The 26039-nt window shown below is 46.2% G+C and overlaps 1 long non-coding RNA gene across 1 annotated transcript; it reads left to right on the top strand.

Moving 5' to 3' along the window:
• The first annotated feature begins 768 nt into the window (after positions 1-768).
• LOC148143190 (uncharacterized) lies at positions 769-25710 on the top strand. Its single transcript, XR_015751140.1, has 3 exons — positions 769-1045; positions 8703-8807; positions 24467-25710. It is a non-coding gene; the product is annotated as an uncharacterized LOC148143190 (long non-coding RNA).
• The last annotated feature ends 329 nt before the right edge of the window (positions 25711-26039 follow it).

The following is a 26039-nucleotide window of genomic DNA, read 5'->3' as shown; positions in this document are numbered from 1 at the left end:
GGGAGGGTCATCGAATTCCGACAATGTGGAAGCAGACCATTCAGCCCATCGATTCCTCTCTGGCCCTCTGAACAGTATCCCACCTATACTCAACCCCTTACTGTGTATTTCCCATGGCCAAGCCATCCTAACCTGTACATCCCTGGTCACTATGGGTAACTTAGCACGGCCAATCCTCCCTAACCTACCACCCGAATCTATAAATTACCTTCTCAAGAATGTAATTTAAATGCAGAGCTTTTCTAAGAAAAATGTCAGTCTGACTCAACATTGGGACACAGACAGAATGCACACCTATTGTCTCTACTTATAAATAGGGCAACGTCTCTTCGAAATGTAGATTCATTTAGATAGAACTGCGTCACTTTACATATGAAGATATCCCTTTGAATGTGGCACATCCCTTTGAAATGTAATCTCGTCCATTTAAACCTCTTTATTTGCAGAAATACCCGTTAAAATGTCCGTGTCCCTTAAAAATGCAGATTTCCCCCTTTAGATATGACGCCGTTCCGTTAGATGTCGGAATATCTGTTTAAATTGAGCCGTGAGCTTTCCCAATGTAGACAGGGCTCCTGGAAACGTGGCAGTGTCCCCCCTGCAGCTGCAGAGCGAGACAGGAGAGTTTGTTTTTGTGAATGAGCAGTTGTAGCGCGAGGTGGCTGTTGCTTGGTGACGGTGAGGCTCCCCCGGCCCCGCCCATCCCCCCGTGCAGACGTCACGCGGGGGCGAAGGCGGTTGGGAGGAGAAGTCGCTCGAGCGGGGAAGCGGCGGGAGGGCGGCCGTTAGGAAAATGGCGCCGTGCGGCCCGGGGCAGACACCCGTCACTGGGCACCGCCGCCTTCCTGGCGCAGCTGCTGTGTCACGGCCACACCGGCCGGCTGTACAGCAGGCAGGAGCCGGTGAGCATTCTGGAGGCGGATGGGGTTAAGGGCCTGCTTGGGAACTCGTCGGCCGCCTGGGTGGTGGAGTTCTACTGGTCGTGGGGCGGCCCCTGTGTCAACTATGGGGCCACCTGGAAGGTACTGGGCCCGGGAGGTGAAAGGTGAGGCAGGTTGTGGGGGGACGGAGGGGAAGGAATGTGGGGCCTGTCCTGTCATAGTGATATTTTACACTCACTTTCCATCTGCTTTTACTGGCGTTTGTGCGGTTTGCCCCTCACTGTGTGTTTAATCCTTGTGCTGTTTGCCCCTCACTGTGTGTTTAATCCTTGTGCTGTTTACCCTTTGCTGTTACTTGTGCAATTGCTGAGGGTAGTGTGTAAAGACTAGTGAAGGAGATTATGCACCAGCATGTATATGTTCCTCAGGCATTGAAGGGGCAGGATCTGTTGAGAATGGTTGGTCAAGTGTGTGGTGTACTAAACCTTGTTAATATGGTATAGTTATGATTTGGAGATGCCAGTGTTGGACAGGGATGTACAAAGTTAAAACTCACACAACACCGGGTTATAGTCCAACAGGTTTAATCAGCTGATGAAGTAGCATCGCTCCGAAAGCTAGTGTGCTTCCAATTAAACCTGTTGGACTATAACCTGGTGTTGTGATTTTTAACTGGATATAGTTTGTTACTTGGAAAATATACTTTTTATTATTTAAAGTCATAGAAATGTACAGCACGGAAACAGACCCATTTGGTCCAACCTGTCCATGCCAGCCAAATATCCTAAATTAATCTAGTCACATTTGTCAGCACTTGGCTCATATCCCTCTAAACCCTTCCTATTCATAGACCCATCCAGATGCCTTTTAAATGCTGTAATTATACCGGCTTCCACTACTTCCTCTGGCAGTTGATTCCATACATGCACCACCCTCTGCATGGAAACGTTGCCCCTTAGGTACCTTTTATATCTTCCTGCTCTCGCCCTAAACCTGTGCCCTCTAGTTGTGAACTTCACCCCAACACTGAGGAAAAGACATAAAAACATTGAGCAGCCAGACAAATGCAAAAGCAATAAAATATCGAGACACATAGTGTAAAACAAATTATGGCTCTAATCCTTTTTGTTTTCTGAGGCATATGGACACTTAATCTGTCAATAACATCAGCATTGCTACAGAGCATATTGTGTACACTCCTCAGTGTCAACAAGCAGGGCACATGTTTGCCGGTGTCACCAAAACATTGGGCATGTTCCTCGCTGTTGGCAGAAAAGTGGCGAGACCTACTTTTGATGGACAAATAAGGAGCACTGGAGGACCAGAAGGAGAGTTGTCCTCATGCCAATTGGAGCTCCCCTATTGTCTGGATGCGGAAGGTGGACCATGAGCTTCTTAAGGTCCTGCTCCTCCTCTCACACTGAATGAAGATTGAGCTTCACCTCAGACTGCAACTTCCTTCCTCTGTCCAACATCTGTGAGTGCAGCACTCTCTTTTCTCACCCCCTTTTCCATTTACGTTTCATTCTGGGGTTCAATTGTTGACTTGGAGCAACTGAAAGGAATGGGAATGAATCCAGCGAGGGGATAGAGTCTAGAAAAGTTAGTCCATGCCTGTGTCTCAATTGGCAATACAGACAGGCAGGAGTCTGGAAGAATGCAGCAAGCCAGGCAGTATCAGGAGGTGGAGAAGTCGACGTTTCGGGTGTAACCCTTGTTCAGGACTGGGGGTGAGTATAGGGAGAGCTGCAGAACAAGGGTATGCTGAGGGCAGGGTGATGAAGTGGGGATAGGTGTAAATAGGTAGAGGGTACGACCTGGTTGGTGAATGTGAGGAAGGAACCTAGTTGGTGGCAGGGAGGTGGAGGGGCAGGGGCTCGGAAGGGAGGTTATTTGAAATTGGAGAACTCACTGTTGAGTCCTTCGGGCTGTGGACTGCTCAGGTGGAAGATGAGATGTTGTTCCTCCAATTTGCACTGTGGTTTGTTGTAGCAATGGATGGGGCCAAAAATGGTCATGTCAGAAAGGGAGTGGGAAGGGGAATGAAAATGGGTGGTGACTGGGAGGTCCGGTCGGCCTCTGCAGACCTTGCTGCGATGCTCGGCGAACCGTTCCCCAAGTTTATGCTCGTGCTCCCCGACGTAGAGAAGGCCACAGTTGGCAAATACAGTACCCCAACATAAAGTTACAGCCTTTGCTGTGAAAAAAAGTAGAAAGGTATATTGTTTAAATGGTGATATATTGGGATGTGGAGAAAGTGAGGACTGGAAATGCTGGAGATTAGAGTCAAAAAGTGTGGTGCTGGAAAAGCACAGTAGGTCAAGCAGCATCCGAGCAGTAGGACAGTCAAGGTTTTGGGTGCAAGCTCTTCATCAAGAATGATGCGTGGATGTTCAGGGGGCATCAGTGTCTATCTGTGCCAGTTGTCAGACAGGTGCAGCAGGCAATGAGCAAGGCAAGTGGTGTATTAGCAAGAGGAATTAAGTTCAGAAGCGGGGATGTCTTCCTGCAGTTGGGGGGTCATTGAATATTCGAGGAGAAAGTGTGGTCTGCCGATGCTGGAGATCAGAGCTGAAAATGTGTTGCTGGAACAGCGCAGCAGGTCAGGCAGCATCCAGGGAACAGGAGAATTGACATTTGATTCCTAAAGAAGGGCTTATGTCCGAAACGTCGATTCTCCTGTTCCCAGGATGCTGCCTGACCTGCTGCGCTGTTCCAGCAACACATTTTCAGGTCATTGAATATATTCAAGGTTGCGTTCATCTGATTTTTATGTGGATTTTTATGGGGAAGGCAAGAAAATGGTCTTGAGACAAGTACAGAACCGAGTTACAGAACCATACAGCACAGAAACAGACCCTTCAGTCCAACTAGTCCATGCTGACTATGTTCACCAGCTAAACCAGTCCCACCTGCCAGTGTTTTGGCCCATACTCTTCTGAACATTTCCTAATCATGTAATTATCCAAATGTCTTTTAAACCTTGTAACTGTACCTGCACCCACCACTTCCTCTGGACATTCAGTCCACACGTGAACCACACTCTGTATATAAAAAATATTGTGCCCTTCAAATCTTTTTAAAATCTCTTTCTCCTCTCACATTCAAAATTTGCTCCCTCATCTTGAAACCCCCAGCCTAGGGGAAGGACACCTGTCATTCACCTCATCTCTCCCCTCATGATTTTATAAACCTTGATAAGGTCACATCTCCACCTCCTATGCTCCAGTGAAAAAGTCCCAGCCCATCCACCTAGATGCAGGTAGATCCATATCCAGTCATGATCGGTTCAATGCTGGTCCCAATTCTCTCTCACGGTGTCCAGGACAGCAAGAGACCACAAGACATAGGAGCAGAAATTAGACCACCAGGTCTGCTCATTCCATTCAATCATCGCTGATCAGTTTCTCAATCCCATTCTTCCACTTTCAACAAAGTGAAAACGGACGGAGAGAGTGTGGGATGGAGATTTTCCGCTTCTAGGGAATAATAGAGGAAAGAGAGTTCAGTATAAATTAGAATTTTTGGGATCGGCTGATGAGCCGAGGAGTGTCAGTTGGAGTTTAATTTAGAGAAGTCTGAGGTTTGCATTTTGGTCAAGCAATCCAGGCAGGACTGATGCAGTTAGGGGAATGTTGCAAAATAAAGACACCTTGGAGTGCAGGTTCATAGTTCCTTGAAAGTGGAGTCTCAGGTGGATAGAATAATGAAGAAGGCGTTTGGTTTGCTTTCCTTCATTGCTCAGAGCATTCAGTATAGGAGTTGGGAGGTCATGTAATACACCCTTCCCCCTCAAATGTGTGGTATCTAACTGCTTCATTGTTTCTAGTGAATACAGCCCACACCTCCCGCTACTGCCATAACATGAAAGCACTAGCTTTTGGAGTTCTGCTCTTTTATCAGGTGGTTGTGGAGAATAAGATCATGATCACAGAATTTATAGCCAAAGGAGTCCAGTGTCATGGAGATGTGATACATTAAACAATTTAGATTAAATCTTCCATCTTTTAGAATGGGGTTCTGTTCTTTGGTATGTTAATCCCAGAACCTGTTTTCAGTAACTTTCTCAAGAACGTAATTTAAATGCAGAGCTTTTCTATCCAAAATGTCAGGCTGACTCGACATTGGGACCCAGACAGAATTCACACCGATTGAAGGTTAGGCTGGGACTTTTTTCATTGGAGCACAGGAGGTTGAAAGGTGAAGGTGTCAGGTGCCTCGTTAGCAAGTTTGTAGATGGCACTCAGATTGATGGAATATCAGATAGTGAAGGGGACTGTCAGATGATACTGCAGAATATAGATTGGAGAGTTGGGAAGAGAAATGGAGTTTAATCCAGACAAATGCGAGGTGATGCATTTTGGAAGGTGCAATTCGAGAGCAAACTATACATTAAATGGGAAGGTCCTGGGGGAAATTGATGTACAGAGAGATCTGGGTGTTCAGATCTATTGCCATCTTCAGAGAACAATGTCTGTCAGTAGAGTGGTTAAGGCAGCATACAACATGCTTTCCATCATCGGACGGAGTATTGAGTACAAGAGCTGGCAGGCCATTTTGAAGTTATATAAGATTTTGGTTTGGCCACATTTGGAATACTGCTGTACAATTCCGGTCGCCAGATTTCCCAAAGGATGTGGATGCTTTGGAGAGGGTGCAGAGGAGGTTCACCAGGATGTTGCCTGTTATGGAGAGCGCTAACTATGAGGAGAGGTTGAGTAGATTAGGAGTATTTTCATTGGAAATAAGGAGGTTGAGGAGGGGTCTTGATTGAGGCCTATAAAACCATGAGGCATGTAGACCGGGGTGGATAGGAAGAATTTTTTTTTCCCCCATAGGGGAAGACTTAATTACTAGGAGTCACGAGTTCAAAGTGAGAGGGGAAAGGTTTGAGGGAGATCTACATGGAAAGTTCTTTACGCAGAGGGTGGTGGGTGCCTCATGCAGTGGAGGCAGTAGGGCTGGGATCGATAGCGTCATTTCATGTATCTGTCTAGATACATCTTAATCGGCAGGGAGCAAAGGGATACAGATCCTTAGAAAATAGGCGGCAGGTTTAGATAAAGAATCTCGATCAGCATAGCCTTGGAGGGCTGAAGGGCCTGTTCCTGTGCTGTCAGGTTCTTTGTTCTCTTTATAGAGGTTTCCAAAACCATGAGGGGCATAGATAAGGTGAACGGCATGTGTCATTTCAAGATTAGGCCGCAAATTAAGGTGAGAGGAGAAAGATTTTAATAAGAGATGAGGAGCACCTTTTTTGTAAACAGAGTGGTTTGTGTGTGGAATAAATGTCCAGAGGAAATAGTGGATGCTGGTTGTGTAACAACGTTTAAAAGACATTTGGATAAGTACATGAATAGGAAAGGTTCAGGGGGATATGGGCCAAATACAGGTAGGTGGGACTAGTTTAGTTTGTGAATATAGTCAGCATGGACTAGTTGGGCTGAAGGGTCTGTTTCTGTGCTGTATGACCCTTTAACTGTTCTGTACTGGTCTTAAAATCATTTTACTTGCCTTCCCCCAGAAACATCCACTTCTTTCTTGTTCTAAAATCAGACGAACTCAGCCTTGAATATATTCAATGACCCCCTAACTGGAGAGACTTCTGAACTCATTTCCTCTTGCTAATATACCACTTGCCTTGCTGATTGCTTGCTGCACCTGTCTGACAACTGGCAGTGACTGGTGTGGAAGGATGCTGAGGCCACTTTTTACATCCACACATCATTCCTGAGGAAGGGCTCATGCCTGAAACGTTGATTCTCCTGCTTCTCGGATGCTGTCTGATCTGCTGTGCTTTTCCAGTGCCACACTTTTCAACTGTCATCTCCAGCATCTGCAGTCCTCACTTTCTCCACATCCCAATATGTCACCATTTAAACAACGCACCTCCTTTCAGCAGTTATTTGTTCGTAACTGAGGCTATAACTTCACACTGTGGGACTGCATTTGCCATGTGTTTGCCAATTGAGATACAGACATGGACCAACGTTTCCCGACTCTGTCCCCTCCCTGGATTCACTCACTTTCTTCAGTTGCTGCAAGTCAACAATTGGCTTCTCATTGGTCCATTTGAAGAAGGATTTGCGCCATTTTTGCAGACAGCAAAGAGCGTGAATGGCTTTTGCTGAACCAGCATGGAAACAGACCCTTCGGTCCAACCCGTCCATGCCGACCAGATACCCCATCCCAATCTAGTCCCACCTGCCAGCATTTGGCCCATATCCCTCCAAACCCTTCCTATTCATGTACCCATCTAAATGCCTCTTAAATGTTACAATTGTACCAGCCTCCACCACTTCCTCTGGCAGCTCATTCCATACACGTACCACTTTCTGTGTGAAAAAGTTTCCCAGTAGGTCTCTTTTATATCTTTCCCCTCTCACCCTAAACCTATACCCTTGACTTCTGGACTCCCCCACCCCAGGGAAAAGACTTTGTCTATCTATCCTATCCATGCCCCTTTTGTAAACCTCAGCTTCCGACGCTCCAGGGAAAATAGCCCCAACCTGTTTAGCCTCTCCCTATACCTCAAATCCTCCAACCCTGGCAACATCCTTGTGAATCTTTTCTGAACTCTTTCAAGTTTCACAAAATCTTTCCAATAGGAAGGTGACCAGAATTGCACACAATATTGCAACAGTGGCCTAACCAATGTCCTGTACAACAGCCACATGACCTCCCAACTTCTGTACTCAATCCTCTGACCAATAAAGGAAAGCATACCAAACACCACCTTTACAGTTCTATCTATCTGCGACGCCAGTTTCAAGGAGATATGAACCTGCACTCTGAGGTGTCTTCGTTCAGCAACACTCCCTAGGACCTTACCATTAAGTGTATAAGTCCTGCTAAGATTTGCTTTCCCAAAATGCAGCACCTCACATTTATCTGAATTAAACTCCATCTGCCACTTCTCAGCCCATTGGCCAATCTGGTCAAGATCCTTCTGTAATCTGAGGTAACCCTCTTCACTGTCCACTGCACCTCCAATTTTGGTATCATCTGCAAACTAACTAACTGTACCTCTTATACTCGCATCCAAATCATTAATGTAAATGACAAAATGTAGAGGGCCCAGCACCGATCCTTCTGGCACTCCACTGGTCACAGGCCTCCAGTCTGAAAAACAACCCTCCATCACCACCCTCTGTCTTCTACCTTTCAGCCAGTTCTGTATCCAAATGGCTAGTTCTCCCTGTATTCCATGAGATCTAATCTTGCTAATCAGTCTCCCATGGGGAACCTTGTCGAACGCCTTACTGAAGTCTATATGGATCACATCTACCGCTCTGCCCTCCTCAATCCTCTTTACTTCCTCAAAAACTCAAAATTTGAGATATGATTTCCCACACAAAAAGCCATGTTGACTATCCCTAATCAGTCCTTGCCTTTCCAAACACATGTACATCCTGTCCCTCAGGACTCCCTCCAACAACGTGCCCGCCACCGATGTCAGGCTCACTGGTCTATAGTTCCCTGGCTTGTCCTTACCACCCTTCTTAAACAGTGGCACCACATTAGCCAACCTCCAGTCTTCCGGCATGCGCAGTGTTCTCTCCTAGCAGATTTAAAGTGTCCAAATGCCACAATTTCTTCCCCCGTCACTCGACATAACCGCGCATGCTCCTTTCTGTGTTTGATGTTCATCTTCCCTATAACCCTCATGATTTTATAAATCTCAAATGACGTCACCCCTCAACCTCCTGTGCTCCAGCGAAGAGTGTCTCAGCCTCTCCTTACAACTCAAACCCTCCAGTCCTGGCAACATCCTGGGAAATCTTTACTGAACCCTTTCTAATAGAATTCTTCCTATTACAGGGCCACCAGAAGCGTTCTCAGTACTCTACAAGTGGCTTCACCAACATCCTGTACAACTTCAACATTATGTCCCAGCTCCTTTATTCAATGGTGTGAACAATTAAGGTAAGTGTGTTGAATGCCTTCTGAAGCTTCCTTCCAACCAGTGATGCAACTTTCAAAGAAGTATCTATCTGAACCCCCCCGCCCCCCACCATATCCCTCTGTACAAGCCCGGCCCTTCCTTATTTTGGCAAAATGCAACCCCTCACCTTTTATCTATACACATGTTCTCTCTCAGACATACACACATACACGCCCCCCCCAACACACACACACCCTTTCACAGGCTTCTCCTCCATCACACTCACTTTACCAAGCATGTGCACACATACTCTCTTACACGCGCACTCATGCTGCACACATACATATAACAATGTGGTGCATTTGCAGAATTATATTTGCAGATATATTCAATTTTGCACAAAACGCACAATATGCAGGTAGTCAATCCCTGTAATATTTTATAAATTCCTAGTTTGGAAATAGAACCAGTCCGATTTAAGATTGGGATACTCTCACACCTTTCATGCATTGTCTGGACTGAGATGTCACCTGTTTTTTAAAAAGACCTTAAGTGATCTTGAGAATATGACTTAATAGTAGTACTGCGATGTACACATTAATGAACTAAAACCTGCAACCCATTCTAAAAGATGAAAGATTTAACAACAATCTACGTTTGTCAATATATCATCAGTTGCATGACATTGATCTTTTGCTCTTAACTCTGTGTCTTATGATCCTGCTCCACAGTTACCCGATGAAGGAGCAGCACTCCGAAAGCTGGTGCTTCCAAATAAACCTGTTGGACTATAACCTGGTGTTGTGATTTTTAAACCGTGTCCAACCTAGTCCAACAGCAGCACCTCCACCTCGTTTCTCGTGAACACAGCCCATACTTCCCAGTGCTGCCAGTAAACTGCCGATGAAACGATGCACTCCTGAAAAATTTATAGTATCTAACGAAACCAGCTACTCATTCACTGCTCCATCTAATACACAACATTGGAAACTTAGTGCAGAAGGCTGCAAGAAATGAGCAGCTTTAAAACAAAAACTGCTTGGAGCTTTCAATGAGAGCCTGAGCCCAGCAGTACGTTCTGGTTACCTTTATTTTGTGTCGCAACATGGTTACAGCTTCAGATCCTCCCCTCCCCTCCCCTCCCCCAGCAAAAAGGGCAGAGAAAGAGTAGCTGTTTTTTAGACAGCTCCACAACAGGGGGGGAGGAGCAAAGGGCGGGGCAAGGCCAACAGCAGGCCCCCACACTACGTCTGCATTGCCTTGCACAGTTTACAAAAATCCCTTCCCCTTCAGAGACTCCCCACAGTGTGGAAGCAGGCCACTCGGCCCAAAGACTACACACCGATCCTCCGAAGGTAACCCACTACCACAATTCCCCTATTGCTCAACATTTACCCCTGACTAATGAACCTAACCTACACATCCCTGCGCATTATCTGAACCTGGACAAACTTAAAAATCTCACAACATCAGGCTCAGTCTGACAGTTTATTTGGAAACACGAGCTTCGGAGCACTGCTTCTTCAGGTGATTGTGGACAATAAGATCATATGGCACAGAATTTATTGGAAAACATTACAGTGCCCTGCCACTGAACTGATATATTGAACAAACCTGGATTGTTAAGTCTTTCATATTTTAGAATAGGTTGCAGCAATCATTAAGATGTCATGCCCAGAACTTCCAGTAAGGCACCTTCAAGATAGCTTAAGGCTTTCAGAACAAAAGGTGACATCTCTGTTCAGACAATGCATTAAAGGTGTGTAGTCAGAGTCTGTCTGTTTTCAAGTCTTAAGGCAGACTGGTTATAGAGTCGTAGAGATGTACAGCACGGAAACAGACCCTTCAGTCCAACTCGTATATGCCGACCAGATATCCCAACCCAATCTCATCCCACTTGCCAGCACCCGGCCCATATCCCTCCAGTTGCCTTTTAAATGTTGCAATGTACCAGACTCCACCACTTCCTCTGGCAGCTCATTTCATACATGTACCACCCTCTGAGTGAAAATGTTGTCCCTTAGGTCTCTTTCATATCTTTCCCCTCTCACTGTAAACTTATGCCCTCTCGTTCTGGACTCCCCACCCCAGGGAAAAGACTTTGTCTATCTATCCTATCCATGCCCTTCATGATTTTATAAACCTCTATAAGGTCACCCCCCAGCCTCTGACGCTCCAGGGAAAACAGCCCCAGCCTATTCAGTCTCTCCCTATAGCACAAATCTTCCAGTCTTGGCAACATCCTTGTAAATCTTTTCTGAACCCTTAAGTTTCACAACATCTTTCTGCTAGGAAGGGAACCAGAATTGCATGCAATATTCCAACTGTACAGCTGTAACATGACCTCCCAACTCCTGTACTCAATACTCTGACCAATAAAGGAAAGCATACCAAATGCCATCTGTACTATCCTATTGACCTGTGACTCCACTTTCATAGAGCTGTGAACCTGCACTCCAAGGTCTCTTTGTTCAGCAACACTCCCTCGGACCTTACCATTAAGTGTACAAGTCCTTCTAAGATTTGCTTTCCCAAAATGCAGCACCTCATATTTACCTAAATTAGATTCTACTTGCCACTTCTCAGCCCATTGGCCCATCTGATCAAGATCCCATTGTAATCTGAGGTAACCTCCTTCGTTGTCCACTACACCTCCAATTTTGGTGTCATCAGCAAACTTACTTACTATACCACTTATGCTCACATCCAAAAGGTAGTGGGCCCATTATCTATTTTCAAAGTGGAATTTACAATATATTACATGTATTGACTGCCTGCAGACTGTGCAGTCTTTGAGCAAAGTAGAATGTATTTGCAAACATCATGCTACAAAGACAAACTCCCCCCATGGATGATCTATCTCATGTGTGCATGAGATAGAGAAAAAGTCTATGTCCGTGCTATATATCTCTGTCTATTTGATAACAGATGCTTTATTTCTGTTGGTGTAAATGTTGTTGTAATTCATAGCTGGGTACTAATAGATGTAAGGGTGACAGAATTCCTCAAGTAGAGCACTGTAAGATTCCTGGGAGACCCCTATTCCTGGTTTACTTCCTCATGAACAAACATTAAGCACGTGCGCCTATTTATGATTTTTGTTTCACTTTTCTTGTTTGATTCCCTGCTATGACTGCACCTTGTATCAGGATGGTTGACAGGCTGGGAGATTGTGGGTTGGGTCTTGATTGAATATTTTATCGTTCCAGAAGTTATAAAAGGCGGGGTCAAAGCTTTAACAGAAATCCAGCAGAGCTGAGAACAGACCGACATCTTAGTCTGTGGGAACAGGAGGATCAACACAGGACAGAGAAATCAGGGCCTGAAATCTGAGCTGACACCAGACCACCGTGTGATCAGTGCTTTGATTAGCAGCATCCTTCTACAACAGTCAATGCCAGTTGTCAGACAGGTGCAGCAAGGCAAGTGGTATATTAACAAGCTGAACTGAGATTAGAAGTGGGGATGTGTTCCTGCAGTTAGGGGGTCATTGAATATATTCAAGGCTGAGTTCGTCTGATTTTTGAACAATAAAGTGTGGATTTCTTTGTGCGCAGGAGGTGTTTTTTTTTATTTTGAATGGTTTATGTGTTGGATGCAGGTACAGTATCCACGTTGAAGGTGGAAGGCAAGAAAATGGTTTTAAGACCATGACAGAACAGTTACGTTAGACAGCACAGAAACGGACCCTTCAGTCCAACTATTCCATGCTGCCTACGTTCTCAAACTAAACTGGTGCCACTTGCCAGTGTTTGGCCCATATCCGTCCGCACCGTGCCTCTTCATATACTTATCCAAATGTCTTTTAAACGTTGCATCTGAATGTGCATCCACCACTTCCTCTTTACATTCACTCCACACGTGAACCACTCTGTTTATAAACAAACTTTTCCTGATTCTGTCCACTCCGTGAATTCATTCCCTTTCCTTTCGGTTGCTGCAAGTCGTAAATTGAAGCCCAGAATGAAAAACATGGAAAAGGAGTTGTGAAGAGAGTACTATACACTCAGATGGTTGACAGAATAAGGAGGTTACAGTCTGGAGCAAACTCAATCTTCATTCAGAGAGAGCAGCAGCAGCTTCCGAAGCTCATGTTCCAACGTCTGCATTCAGACAATAGGAAGGCTCTGATTGGCAGGAGGACCAGTCACCTTCCGGTCCTCCAGGGCTCCTGACTGGCCTCTTTCACTACCCTGTGTCCCAATGATGCAACTTTCAAAGAACTATGTACCTGATTTGGAGATGCCGCTGTTGGACTGGGGTGTGCGAAGTTAAATTTCACACAATACCAGGTGATACTCTAACAGGCTCATTTGTAAGCACTAGCATTTGGAGCACTGCTCTTTCATCAGGTGGTTGTGTCTTATGATTCTGTTCCACAAACACCCAATGAAGAAGCTCGTGCTTCCAAATAAGCCAGTTGGACGATAACCTGGTGTTGAGTTTTAACTTTATCCACCCCAGTCCAACACCGGCACCTCCACATCATGTCTAGTGAACCAAGCACACACTTCTCCGTGCTGCCAGGAAACTACAATGCTGATGACATTGCACCCCTGAAAATTTTACAATTTCTAACAATGCTGGCTACTCATTCACTGCTGCAACCGATACACAACATTGGAAACATAGTACAGGAGACTGTCAGAAATGAGCACAGCAGGTCAGGCAGCATCTGAGGAGCAGGAACATCAACGTTTCTGGCAAAAACCTGAGGAAGGGCTTTTGCCCGAAATGTCAATTTCCCTGGTCCTCGCATGCTGCCTGACCTGCAGTGCTTTGCCAGCACCACTCTAATCTTGACTCTGATCTCCAGCATCAGCAGTTCTCACTTTCACATGTAAAATGAGCAGTTTTAAAACAAAAACCTGTTGCAGTTTAAAGCTCTCAGTGAGAGTCTGAGCTCAGTGTGAAGTTCAGGTAATCTTTATTGTGACCCAACTTTGTTACAGCAGAAAGGCGTAGAAAAAGTAGCAATTTTTAAAAAATCGCTCAAGGTCAAAGTGCAACCCCTCACTTTCTTCATTATTGGTCACCACTGAGTCGTCCCTTTGTAACTGCATCCTTGGTACAGCCTTAACCTGGAGGAAGTATTGCCTCACTCAGCAATTTCAACCTGTATTCCAATCAAGTTGGATGAGCAGCGTAGAGTCCACCAGACTGTTGTGGGGCTGGAGTCACGTGTCGGCCAGACCGGGTAAAGGATGCAGCTGGGACGACTGCTCTAATAACTGCTCAAGTCTTCCCTAAAAAGGAACTGAGTGAATCAGATGGGGGTTTTCTTCCACCCCCACCCCACCGACAATGGTTTCACCGTTAGATTCTGAACTCCAGATTTCTGACCAAATTCGAATTCCACCATCTGTCGCGGTGGGAATCGAACTCGGGAGCCACTGGAACTGGGTTGATAGTCCAGTTAATAAAGGCACTCGGCCGTCATTCTTTCAATCCCCTGCAATGCCACATGATCCCGCTGGTGGCTCCGCAGGTGGGAGGAGCAGTTGAAGGCCTCTCCCCTGCGTGGACTCACGGTGCCTCAGCAGGGCAGAGGCCTGGAAAAAGGCCTACCCCCACACTGTGTAGGGGAACGGCCTCTTCCCCCTTGTGGACCCACTGGTGGATCAGCAAGAAGGAAGCCTGGGTAAAGGCCTACCCGCACTCTGTGCAGCTGAAGGGCCTCTTCCCCTGTGTGGACCCGTTGGTGCCTCAACAGGTTGGAGGATTCACGGAATGTCTTTCTGCACTCGGAGCAGCTGAAGGGCCTCTCCCCTGTGTGGACCCACCGGTGCCTCAGCAGGGCAGAGGCCTGGGTAAAGGCCTTCCCGCACTCAGGGCAGCTGATTCCCTGCTGTGACTACACTGTGCCTGGATTGTTGACTGGCTGGGAGATTGTGGATTGAGGCTTGATTGACTGAATGTTTGTTTAACCCAGAAGGTGTAGAAGGGGGGGGGGTTCAAAGCTTCAACAGACATCCAGCAGAGCTGAGAACAGACAGACATCCACATGCCTTTTAAATGTTGTAATTGTGCCAGCCTCTACCACTTCCTCTGGCAGTTCGTTCCATACATGCACCACCCTCTGAAGTGGTTGCCCCTCCAATCTCTTAAATCATTCCACTCTCACTTCAAACATATGCCTTCTAGTTTTGGACTGCCATACCCTGGGGAAAAGACCTTAGGGTTTCCCCTCTATCCATGGCCCTTACAAAGGTCTATAAGTTTACCCCTCAGCCTCCGGTGCTCCATGGAAAATGCCCCTGGCCTATTCTTTTCTGACCCCTTTCAAAGTTTCATAACATCTTTCCTACAGCAGGGAGACCAGAACTAACTGCAGTATTCCAAAAGTGGCTTAACCAACATCCTGGACAGCCACAACATGACCTCCCAACTCATCTACTCAATGCTCTGACCAACAAAGGCTATCCTGTCTACCTGAGAACTATGGAACCTGCACTCCAAGGACTCTTTGTTCTGCAACATTCCCCTTAACTGTGTCAGTCCTGCCTGGATTGCTTGACCAAAATGCAACAACTCCCATTTCTCCAAATTAAATTCCATTTACCACTCTTTGGCCCATCCGATCAATTCTAATTTATAGCGAACTCACTTTTCTCTCTCATTCCCTAGAAGCTGAAAATCTCCATCCCACACACACTCCCTCCATTCTCACTTTGCTGACCCTAATCCCTGCTGTACCTCATCCTGAAGGGTCTGGTTCATGCTGATTAACAGGCCCGCACTCGGGGGCGGGGGGGGTGTCTAATTGAAACATACATAATCTTCAAAGCCTGGACAGTGTGGACATTGCGAAGATGTTTCCATTGGTAGGACAGACTCGGGCCAGAGGGCACAGCCTTAGAGTAAATGGAAGACCTTTTAGAACGGAGAAACTTCTTCAGCCAGAGAGCGGTGAATCTGTGGAATCTATTTCCACAGAAGGCTGTGCAGGCCAGGTCACTGAGGATATTTAAAACTGAGACAGATAGGTTCTTGAGTATCAAGGGGATCAAAGGTTACGGGGAGAATGGGGCAGGTGGGACTAGTTTAGTTTGTGAACACAGTCAGCATGGTCTAGTTGGATTGAAGGGTCTGTTTGTGCTCTCTGGCTCTGTAACTGTTCTAAACTGGTCTTGAAACCATTTTCATGCCTTCCTCTTGTTCAAAAATCCAATTAAGATCATGGCTAATCTATTCACCATCTGAGATCCTCCTCCCTGCATTGTCCCAACTACCCTTAATTCCCCTGCCATTGCAAAAACCCATCCAATTGTGTCTTGAATATACTTAATGAAGCTGCCTCTACTGCTTCCTGGGGCAGAGAATTCCATAGATACACTACACTCCAGGAAAAGCAGTTCCTCCTCATCTCTGTCCTAAATTTACTCCTCCGAATCTTGAGCCTGGTTTCATTCACCAGCAGAAATGACTCAATAAGTAGAGTTTCATCCTCACAGTGCAATGAATTCCCACTTTGCACCAAAACCTCGGATTTACTCACTCACTCAGTTGCTGTCTCACAAATGCAAGATTTCATTGTACCTTCTACTCCCAGTAAGGGCAAAACATCTTTGAAAAGTCCTCAGAAACACTTCTGCTCTCACCGAAGATGATTAGAGTCATACAGCACAGAAACAGACCCTTTGTCCATCCACATTAAGGGCAAAGCATCTTTGAAAGCTGCTCTGAAACTCCAGCCTTCACAATCACACTTCTGCTCTCACTGAAGATGATTAGAGTTATATAGAACCGAATCAGACCCTTTGTCCATCCACACATCATTCCTGATGAAGTGCTCGGGACCAAAATGTCGACTCTCCTGGTCCTCAGATGCTGCCTGACTTACCACCTTTTTCAGCACCACACTTTGACTCTAATCTCCAACATCTGCAGTTCTCACTTTCTCCACATCCCAAAGTATCACCATTTAAACAATACATCTCCTTCCTGCTTTTTTGTTTCATAGCAAAGACTATAACTTCACATTGAGATACTGCATTTGCCACGTGTTTGTAAATTGTGGTCTCTACTTCGGGGAGACTGAGCATAAACTTGGGGAACGGATTGGCGAGCATCACAGCTGGGTCCGCAGGGGCTGACCAGACCTCCCAGTCACCATCGATTTTAATTCCCCTTCCCGCTCCCTTTCTGACAAAAACATCATAGGCTTCCTCTATTGCCACAACGAACCAAACCGCAAATTAGGGAACAACACCCCATCTTCCGCCCGGGCAGACTACAGCCTGCAGGACCCAACATCGAGTACTCCAATTTCAAATAACCTCCCTTTCCATCACCCGACTCCCTTCTCAGCCCCATGCCCCTCACTACCACTCCTTCCTGTCACCAACCTGATTTCTTCCACCCAATGATTAATCTGACCGATTCTTCACCTATCCCCACTTTAGCCCCCGACCCCGGCACCCATCCCCAGTCCTGACGAAGGGTTACACCCGAAATATCGACTTCTACACCTTGTGATGCTGCCTGATTTGTTGTGCCCTTCCAGCCTCCTGTCTGTCTGTTTTGCCAATTGAGACACAGACCTCGATCACTTTTCCATAGTCCGTCCCCTCCCTGGGTTCAATCCCTTTCCTTTCAGTTGCTGTAAGTCAGCAATTGAACTCCGGAAAGAAATAGAAATGGCAAAGGGGGCGAGAAAAGAGAGTGCTGTACTCACAGATCTTAGACAGAGGAAAGAATTTGCAGTCTGGGTGAAGCTCAATGTTGATTCAGGAAGAGGAGCAGGAGTAGCAGCTTCAGAAATTCATGGTCCAACTTCCACATTCAGACAATGGGGTGGCTCTGATTGGCAGGAGGACCAGTTTTGTTTTGGTCCTCCACGGTTCCCTATTGGACCATCAAAGGAAGGTCGCGCGCCATTTTTTGCGGAAAGCGATAAGCATGCCCAGTGTTTAGCTGACACCGGTGGGCATGTGCACTGCGTTACTGACACCGGGAAACATGCGCAGTATGCTCACTAGGGATGCTGGTGTTCCTGTCAGATTTTAAGAGTCCAAATGCCAATACGACAAAAAAGGGGTCGAGCTACAATTTGTTTTTCCCTGTGATTCGGCATTGTATTGTTTTTGCATTCTGTCTGGCTGCTCAACTTTTGTATGTCTTTTCCCCACGTTGCGCGAGTCCAGAACTGGAGGGCATGGGTTTAGGGTGAGAGGGGAAAGATTTCTGAGGGGCAACCTTTTTGCACAGAACGCTGGTGGGGGTCAGCCAGAGGAAGTGGTGGAGGCCAGTACAATGATAATATTTAAAATGCATCTGGATGGGGATATGAATAGGACAGATTCAGAGGGATAAGGGGCCAAATGCTGGCAAATGGGTGACTAGATTAATTTAGGATATCTGGTCGGCATAGACCGAAGGGGATGTTTCTGTGCTCTGTGACGCTATTTCTAGATAGTTGGAACCAACTTCACAAGACTAGGACTAGGCCATTCACCCCTTACAGTCAAGATCAGAGTGGTGTTGGAAATCACAGCAGGTCAGGCAGCATCCAATGAGCAGGAAAATCGATGTTTCAGGCAAAAGCCTCGAATGCTGCTTGACCGGCTGTGCTTTTCCAGCACCACTCTAATCTTGACTCTAATCTCCTGCATCTGCAGTGCTCATTTTCGCCCATTCACCCCTTCCAGCCTGTCCTGAGCGGTGGCCTGACTGCGTTTATTTCAGTGAAAGAATCAGACAGATTTCAGCAGCTCTTTTAAAAAACTTGAACACGCTTTCTGGCTTTAACGATGTTTCTGAAGATATCATTTTAGGTTTAGGGTGTAGGTTTGATATCCAGACGTTTCATCACCTGGCTAGGTAACATCTTCAGTGGCGATGCCAAGTGAAGCAAAGCTGTTGTCTCCTGCTTTCTATTTATTTCTTTCTCCTGGATGGGGTTCCTGGGGTTTGTGGTGATGTCATTTCCTGTTCGTTTTCTGAGAGGCTGATAGATGGTATCTCAGTCTATGTGTTTGTTTATGGCGTTGAGGTTGGAGTGCCAGGCCTCTAGGAATTCTCTGGCAAGTCTTTGCTTAGCCTGACCCAGGATAGATGTGTTGTCCCAGTCGAAATGATGTTTTTTTTCATCCATGTGTAGGGCTACGAGGCCTGGCACTCCAAGCACAACACCATAAACAAACACATAGATCTACATGCCATCTATCAACCCCTCAGAAAACGAACAGGAAATGACATCACCACATACCCCAGGAACCCCATCCAGGTGAAAGATATAAATAGAAAGCAGGAGACACAGCTTTGCTTCACTTGGAGGTCTCCACTGATGATGTTACCTAGCCAGGTGATGAAACATCTGGATATCAAACCTACAGCCCAGCGAGCAAACCTCCACCCTAAACCTCAACCTGAGCTACAAACCTTGCAAAAATCATTTTAGGTATTCTCAATTTTGAAGATCAGCCATTTATCACCCCTCCCAACTCCCAGGTAGAGTCATTACTATCCATTATCTCTCTCTCTCTCTCTCTCTCTCTCTCTCTCTCTCTCTCTGTTCTTTGAAGGGCTTGATACAGCTGTCAAAGATGGTTCGAGGCTTGAGAAAGGACGGGTGTGGTGGGGGCTGGGGAGAATAGAGACCAAAAGGATGGGGGACAGAGAGAGAGAGAAAATGGCAGTCAGAGGGTGGGGGTAGAGAGAGAGAATGAGTGGGGTTGATAGAGAGATTGAGTGGGGAAGAGAGAGTGGGCGTGGCGGAGAGGTGGGGAAGGGCAGGGTGTTACTAGGCACACAGATACACAAGATGGCTACTGAGCCATCAGTTGGCCAACTTGACACACAAGATGGCCGCTGGATCACAATATGGAGAGAAACAGCAGAGCAGATACAGACACTGCCTGGGGCCACCAGAATGCCAGCACAATTGACTCACAACCCAGGTGATTAGTTTAAGGCGGGTGGGGGAGAGAATACACATGAGTAATGAACACTGCCCGCTGAAGTGTCTGGGTCCAGCCAACACCTCTTATAGAAGTGTCAGCGGAGCAGGGAAGGGCTGTTTGGCAGGGGCTGCTTGAAGGCTCGGTGACGTTTGTTTAACGGTTTAAATTTGAAAGTTTTTTTTTAAAAAGCGCGAAGCGGATCTGGAAGTTGGTGTAGCGTAAGCTTACCTGGGTAGGTTTCTTTCCCTATAAAAGCACGCAGGAGAGGAACCCGAGGCACTGCAGAGGTGCCTAACCTAATAATAAGAACCGTTGTGGTAAGTAGGTAAGTGCTGCATTTTGCTTGTTCTATTCTTGGACCTAGTTTGTTTTTAAAAGGTTACTTTTAGAGGGATGGCAGTGAAGGCAGTGAAATGTTCCTCTTGCAACATGTTTGAGGTGAGGGATGCCATGGTCATCCCTGCTGATTACTCTTGCAGGAAGTGCACCCATCTCCAGCTCCTCCAAGACCATGTTAGGGAACTGGAGCTGGAGTTGGATGAACTTAGGATCATTCGGGAGGCAGAGGGGGTCATAGATCGGAGCTTTAGGGAAGTAGTAACTCCAAAGATTGCAAACAGATGGGTGACAGTGAGGGGGACTGGGAAGAAGCAGCCAGTGCAGGGACCCCTGCGGCCGTTCCCCTCAAGAACAAGTATACCATTTTGGATACTTGTGGGGGGGACGACTTACCAGGGGTAAGCAATGGGGTTCAGGCCTCTGGCATGGAGCCTGTCCCCGTTGCTCAGAAGGAAAGGGTGGAGAAGAGCAGAGCAATAGTTCGGGGCACAGATAGGCGGTTCTGTGGGGGCGAGAGAGACTCACGTTTGGTATGTTGCCTCCCAGGTGCAAGGGTACGTGACGTCTCTGATCGTGTTTTCCGGATCCTTAAGGGGGAGGGGGAGCAGCCTGAAGTCGTGGTCCACATTGGCACAAACGACATAGGTAGGAAGAGGGTTGAGGATGTTAGGCAGGCTTTCAGGGAGCTAGGTTGGAAGCTCAGAGTTAGAACAAACAGAGTTGTTGTCTCTGGTTTGTTACCCGTGCCACGTGATAGAGAGTCGAGGAATAAGGAGAGAGAACAGTTAAATGCGTGGCTACAGGGATGGTGCAGGAGGGAGGGATTCCGGTATCTGGATAACTGGGGTTCTTTCTGGGGAAGGTGGGACCTCTATAAACAGGATGGTCTACACCTGAACCTGAGGGGCACCAGTATCCTTGGGGGAAGGTTTGCTAGTGCTCTTCAGGGGGGTTTAAACTAATTCTACAGGGGCATGGGAACCTAGACTGTAGCTTTAGGGTGCAGGACCTGGAGTGTAGGGAGGTTAGGAACATGGCATCAATCTCAAAGGAGGGTGCCTGTAAACAGGAAAGTGGCTTGAAGTGTGTCTCCTTCAATGCAAGAAGTATATGAAATAAAGTAGGTGAACTTGCAGCATGGATTGGTATCTGGGATTTCGATGTTGTGGCTATTACGGAGACATGGGTAGAACAGGGACAGGATTGGCTGTTGCAGGTTCCATGGTTTAAATGTTTTAGTAGGGTCAGAGGTGGGGGTAAAAGAGGGGGAGGTGTGGCATTGCTTGTCAAAGATAGTATTACAGCGGTGGAAAGGACGATGGATGAAGACTCGCCATCTGAGGTAGTTTGGGCTGAGGTTAGGAATAGGAAAGGTGAGGTCACCCTGTTAGGAGTTTTCTACAGGCCTCCTAATAGTCCTAGAGACGTAGAAGAAAGGACTGATTCAGGAGAAGAGTGAAAGTAATAGGGTGATTGTTATGGGGGACTTTAACTTTCCAGATATTGACTGGGAAAGCTATAGCTCGAGTTCGTTAGATGGGTCGGTGTTTGTCCAATGTGTGCAGGAGGGTTTCCTGACACAATATGGAGACAGGCCAACAAGAGGTGAGGCCATACTGGATTTGGTTCTGGGTAACGAACCAGGCCAGGTGTTAGAATTGGAGGTAGGTGAGCACTTTGGGGACAGTGACCACAATTCGGTGACTTTTACTCTAGTGATGGAGAGGGATAAGTATGCACTGCAGGGCAAGAGTTATAGCTGAGGGCAGAGAAATTATGATATGGTGAGGCACGACTTAGGATGCGTGGCTTGGAAAAGTAGGCTTCAAGGGAAGGGCGCAATTGATATGTGGAGCTTGTTCAAGGAGCAACTATTGAGTGTTCTTGATAAGTATGTACCTGTCAGGCAGAGAGGAAAGGGTTGTGTGAGGGAACCGTGGTTTAATAAGGAATTGGAATCCCTTGTTAAAGGGAAGAGGGCGGCCTATGTAAAGATGAGGTGTGAAGGTTCAATTGGGGCGATTGATAGTTATAAGGTAGCCAGGAAAGATCTGAAGAGAGAGCTAAAAGCAGCAAGGAGGGGACATGAAAAGTTCTTAGTTGGTAGGATTAGGGAAAACCCAAAGGCTTTCTATAGGTATGTCAGGAATAAAAGAATGACTAGAGTAGGAATAGGTCCAGTCAAGGATAGTAGTGGGAAGTTGCGTGTGGAGGCTGAAGAGATTGGGGAAGACACTGAATGAATACTTTTCGTCAGTATTCACTCAGGAACAGGACATTATTGCCGATGTGAATACTGAGTCACAATTTATTAGAATGGATGGCTTTGAGGTATGTAGGAAAGAGGTGTTGGAAATCCTGGAAAGGGTGAAAATAGATAAGTCCCCTGGGCCTGATGGCATTTATCCTAGGATTCTCTGGGAAGCAAGGGAGGAGATTGCAGAGCCATTGGCCTTGATTTTTATGTCCTCAGTGTCTACAGGAATAGTGCCAGAAGACTGGAGAATAGCAAATGTGGTTCCCTTGTTCAAAAAGGGGAGTAGGGATAACCCTAGTAACTATAGGCCGGCGAGTCTCACTTCTGTTGTGGGCAAAAGTCTTAGAGAGAATTGTAAGGGATAGGATTTATGAACATCTGGATAGGAATAATGTGATCAAGGATAGTCAGCATGGTTTTGTGAAGGGTAGGTCGTGCCTCACAAACCTTATTGAATTCTTTGAGAAGGTGAATAAGGAGGTGGACGAGGCTAAAGCGGTAGATGTGGTGTATATGGATTTTAGTAAGGCGTTTGATAAGGTTCCCCATGCTAGGCTACTGCAAAAAATACGGAGGTATGGCATTGAGGGTGAGTTGGAGGTTTGGATTAGGAATTGGCTGGTTGGAAGAAGACAGAGGGTAGTAGTTGATGGAAAAGGTTCATCTTGGGGTGCAGTTACGAGCGGTGTTCCGCAAGGATCTGTTTTGGGACCATTGCTGTTTGTCATTTTTATAAATGACCTGGAGGAGGGGCTAGAAGTTTGGGTGAGCAAGTTTGCGGATGATACGAAAGTCGGTGGAGTTGTTGACAGTGAGGAAGGATGTGGCAGGTTACAGCGGGATATCGATAAGCTGCAGAGCTGGGAAGAAAAGTGGCAAATGGAGTTCAATGTAGGTAAGTGTGAAGTGATTCACTTTGGTAAGAGTAACAAGAAGATGGGGTACTGGGCTAATGGTTGGATACTTGGTAGTGTGGATGAGCAGAGGGATCTTGGTGTCCATGTACACAGATCTCTGAAAGTTTCCATCCAGGTAAATAGTGCTGTGAAGAAGGCATATGGCATACTGGCTTTTATTGGTAGAGGAATTGAGTTCCGGAGTCCTGAGGTCATGTTGCAGATGTATAAGACTCTGGTGCGGCCGCATCTGGAGTATTGTGTGCAGTTTTGGTCGCCATACTATAGGAAGGATGTGGAGGCACTGGAACGGGTGCAAAGGAGGTTTACCAGGATGTTGCCTGGTATGGTAGGAAGTTCGTATGAGGAAAGGCTGAGGCACTTGGGGCTGTTTTCATTGGAGAAAAGAAGGTTTAGGGGTGACTTGATAGAGGTGTACAAGATGATTAGGGGTTTAGATAGGGTTGACCATGAGAACCTTTTTCCACGTATAGAGTCAGCTATTACGAGGGAGCATAGCTTTAAATTAAGGGGTGGTAGGTATAGGACAGATGTTAGGGTTTAGACTCTTTTCTCAGCGAGTCGTGAGTTCATGGAATGCCCTGCCAGTAGCAGTGGTGGACTCTCCCTCTTTATGGGCATTTAAACGGGCATTGGATAGGCATATGGAGGATAGTGGGCTAGTGTAGGTTAGGTGGGCTTGGATCGGCGCAACATCGAGGGCCAAAGGGCCTGTACTGCGCTGTATTTTTCTATGTTCTATGTCTTTGGGATGGATCCAAAACTTACTTCGTTTATGATTGAAAATACTTTGACCTCTGGAACTGTCTGCCAGAGAGTGTGTTGAAGTCAGATTCATTAAACTGAAAAGGAAAGCAAGGTACTGTAGTGGATGTCAGAATATGAGTTTCCTGATTGGGAATGTTCACTTGCTCCTGTTACTATTTCAGGTTGCTAACTTTTCGTTAGCATCCTGCACATGTTGGGAATTTTTCTCCTTTCTAGTATCTCAGTGACAAATCTAGTTTATGAATTGTTCCTATGATATCTCATGAGCGGGTTTATGATATTCACAGTGTTGTGGGTCACAGTGTGTCCAAGTGAGGAAAAACAAACTGTTCATCTTAAATATTTGATTTTAAACAATGGAAATAAAATTAATGTTTGGTAAACACAACTTGCTGTGTAGTAAGATCATCAGAAATAGGAATGGGAGTAAGTAATTGACCGTTGAGATGCTCTGTCTTTCATTTATCTAAATTCTCTTTCCTGCACTTGTTTTTTCATGACTTCATCTGCTGAAGTGACTACACTCCAAAAGCTTGTGATTTCAACATAAGAGCATAAGAACTGGGAGCAAGAGTCAGCCTTCCGGCCCTTCGAGTCTGCTCCACCACTCAATAAGATCATGACTAATCTTTTCGTGGACTATGCTGCACTTACCTGTGTTTTCATCATATCCCTTAATTATTTTATTTTTCAAAAACGTATCTACTGCTTCTAGTGATTGCTGAAGTAATGTCAAATACTTCACTGGGCAAGGAATTCCATAGATTAACAACCCTCTGGGTGAAGAAGTTTCTTCTCAGTTCAGTTTTAAACCTGCTTCCTCTAATCTTGAGGCCATGTGCTCTTATCCCAGTCTCACCTACCAATGCAACATCCTACTTCTATTTCTTTCATAATTTAATATATTTCTGTAAGATCCCCTCCAAACAAACTTGCTGGACTATAACCTGGTGTCATGTGACTTATGACTAAAAGATTTGTTATTATGCATCCTCATAGCAGTGGGATTTCAGGGCTCGAAGATAGGGACACTACCACTGCACCTTAAAAAAAATCTCTGCAGCAAATAGGCCCTCTTCTACTGAATGAATGGGGAGAGGTTTCTTCTCAACATGGGATACAAATATTATACCCTCAGAGCCCTTTACACTAAATTGAGCCCTCTTTAGTTGAATGAATGGATGTGGAGGTGCCACAGTTGAATTGGTTGATAACGTTAAAAATCACATCTTCCCCCTGAATATGTGACACTACCGCTATAGCCCCAGAGCCCGTTGCAGTAAATTGGGTCATCTGCTGTTGAATGAATGAACGGGAATGAAAAGGGTGGATACACTGACGTGATTGTGAAATTCTCCACCAATCCCAAAGCTTGTGGTCGGTACCGACTAATCGGAGAGAGATATTGCAGAGGGTGGGACCAACACGACGCACAAAGCCAGCCGCCATTGGTCAGGTGGAGTAAGGTGCGCTCTGATTGGAGGGGACGCGAATGACGCGCGTCACTGAAGGAGGAGACGGAATGAAGAAGAAAAACAAAGATGGCGGCGCGAGGCTGCGGTTTTGTCATCGACTCAGCGGGCGGTTTCTGACGGAGGGAGGGGGGCAGACAGGCATCGTTTACCTCAGAAAATACCTTTAAAATACATTTCAAATTAAAGCCAGAACTTTTCAAACAAAAGTTGTGAAGAAAAGGAGACGGTCCCCGGTGGGGTTTATTGTTTATTTTTGTATAATTCCCGGGGCCCGGGAAGGGGGAGGTGACAGTTATCGGGTGAACGAGAAAACAAATTAAAAATGTCGGCGGTGGAAGAGAGAGAGCCGGCGCCCGCGGCTTCTTCGGCGGCGGCCGGAGCCCAGGAGCTCAACAACCCCCCGGAGCTGGAGGAAGGTCCGAGCTCCAAGAAGTGGGGGGTCCGGCTGGAGGCTGGATTTGGTCAAGGCTTGTATCTATTAACTTATTTAAATGGTACCTACTGTATGGGGCTATGGTTGACATTAAAACCGGAGGATCATGTCAGAGTGTTTGTTTATATTGAGCTGTTGTAGGTAAAATACACTCCCTGGAGGAGCACCTTCTATGATGTT

The sequence above is a fragment of the Chiloscyllium plagiosum genome, unplaced genomic scaffold (assembly GCF_037043375.1).
Source record: "Chiloscyllium plagiosum isolate Xiang-an unplaced genomic scaffold, Cpla_swu_hap1 HiC_scaffold_27, whole genome shotgun sequence".
NCBI classification, from domain to species: domain Eukaryota; kingdom Metazoa; phylum Chordata; class Chondrichthyes; order Orectolobiformes; family Hemiscylliidae; genus Chiloscyllium; species Chiloscyllium plagiosum.
This window is presented reverse-complemented; position numbering and strand designations above follow the sequence as displayed.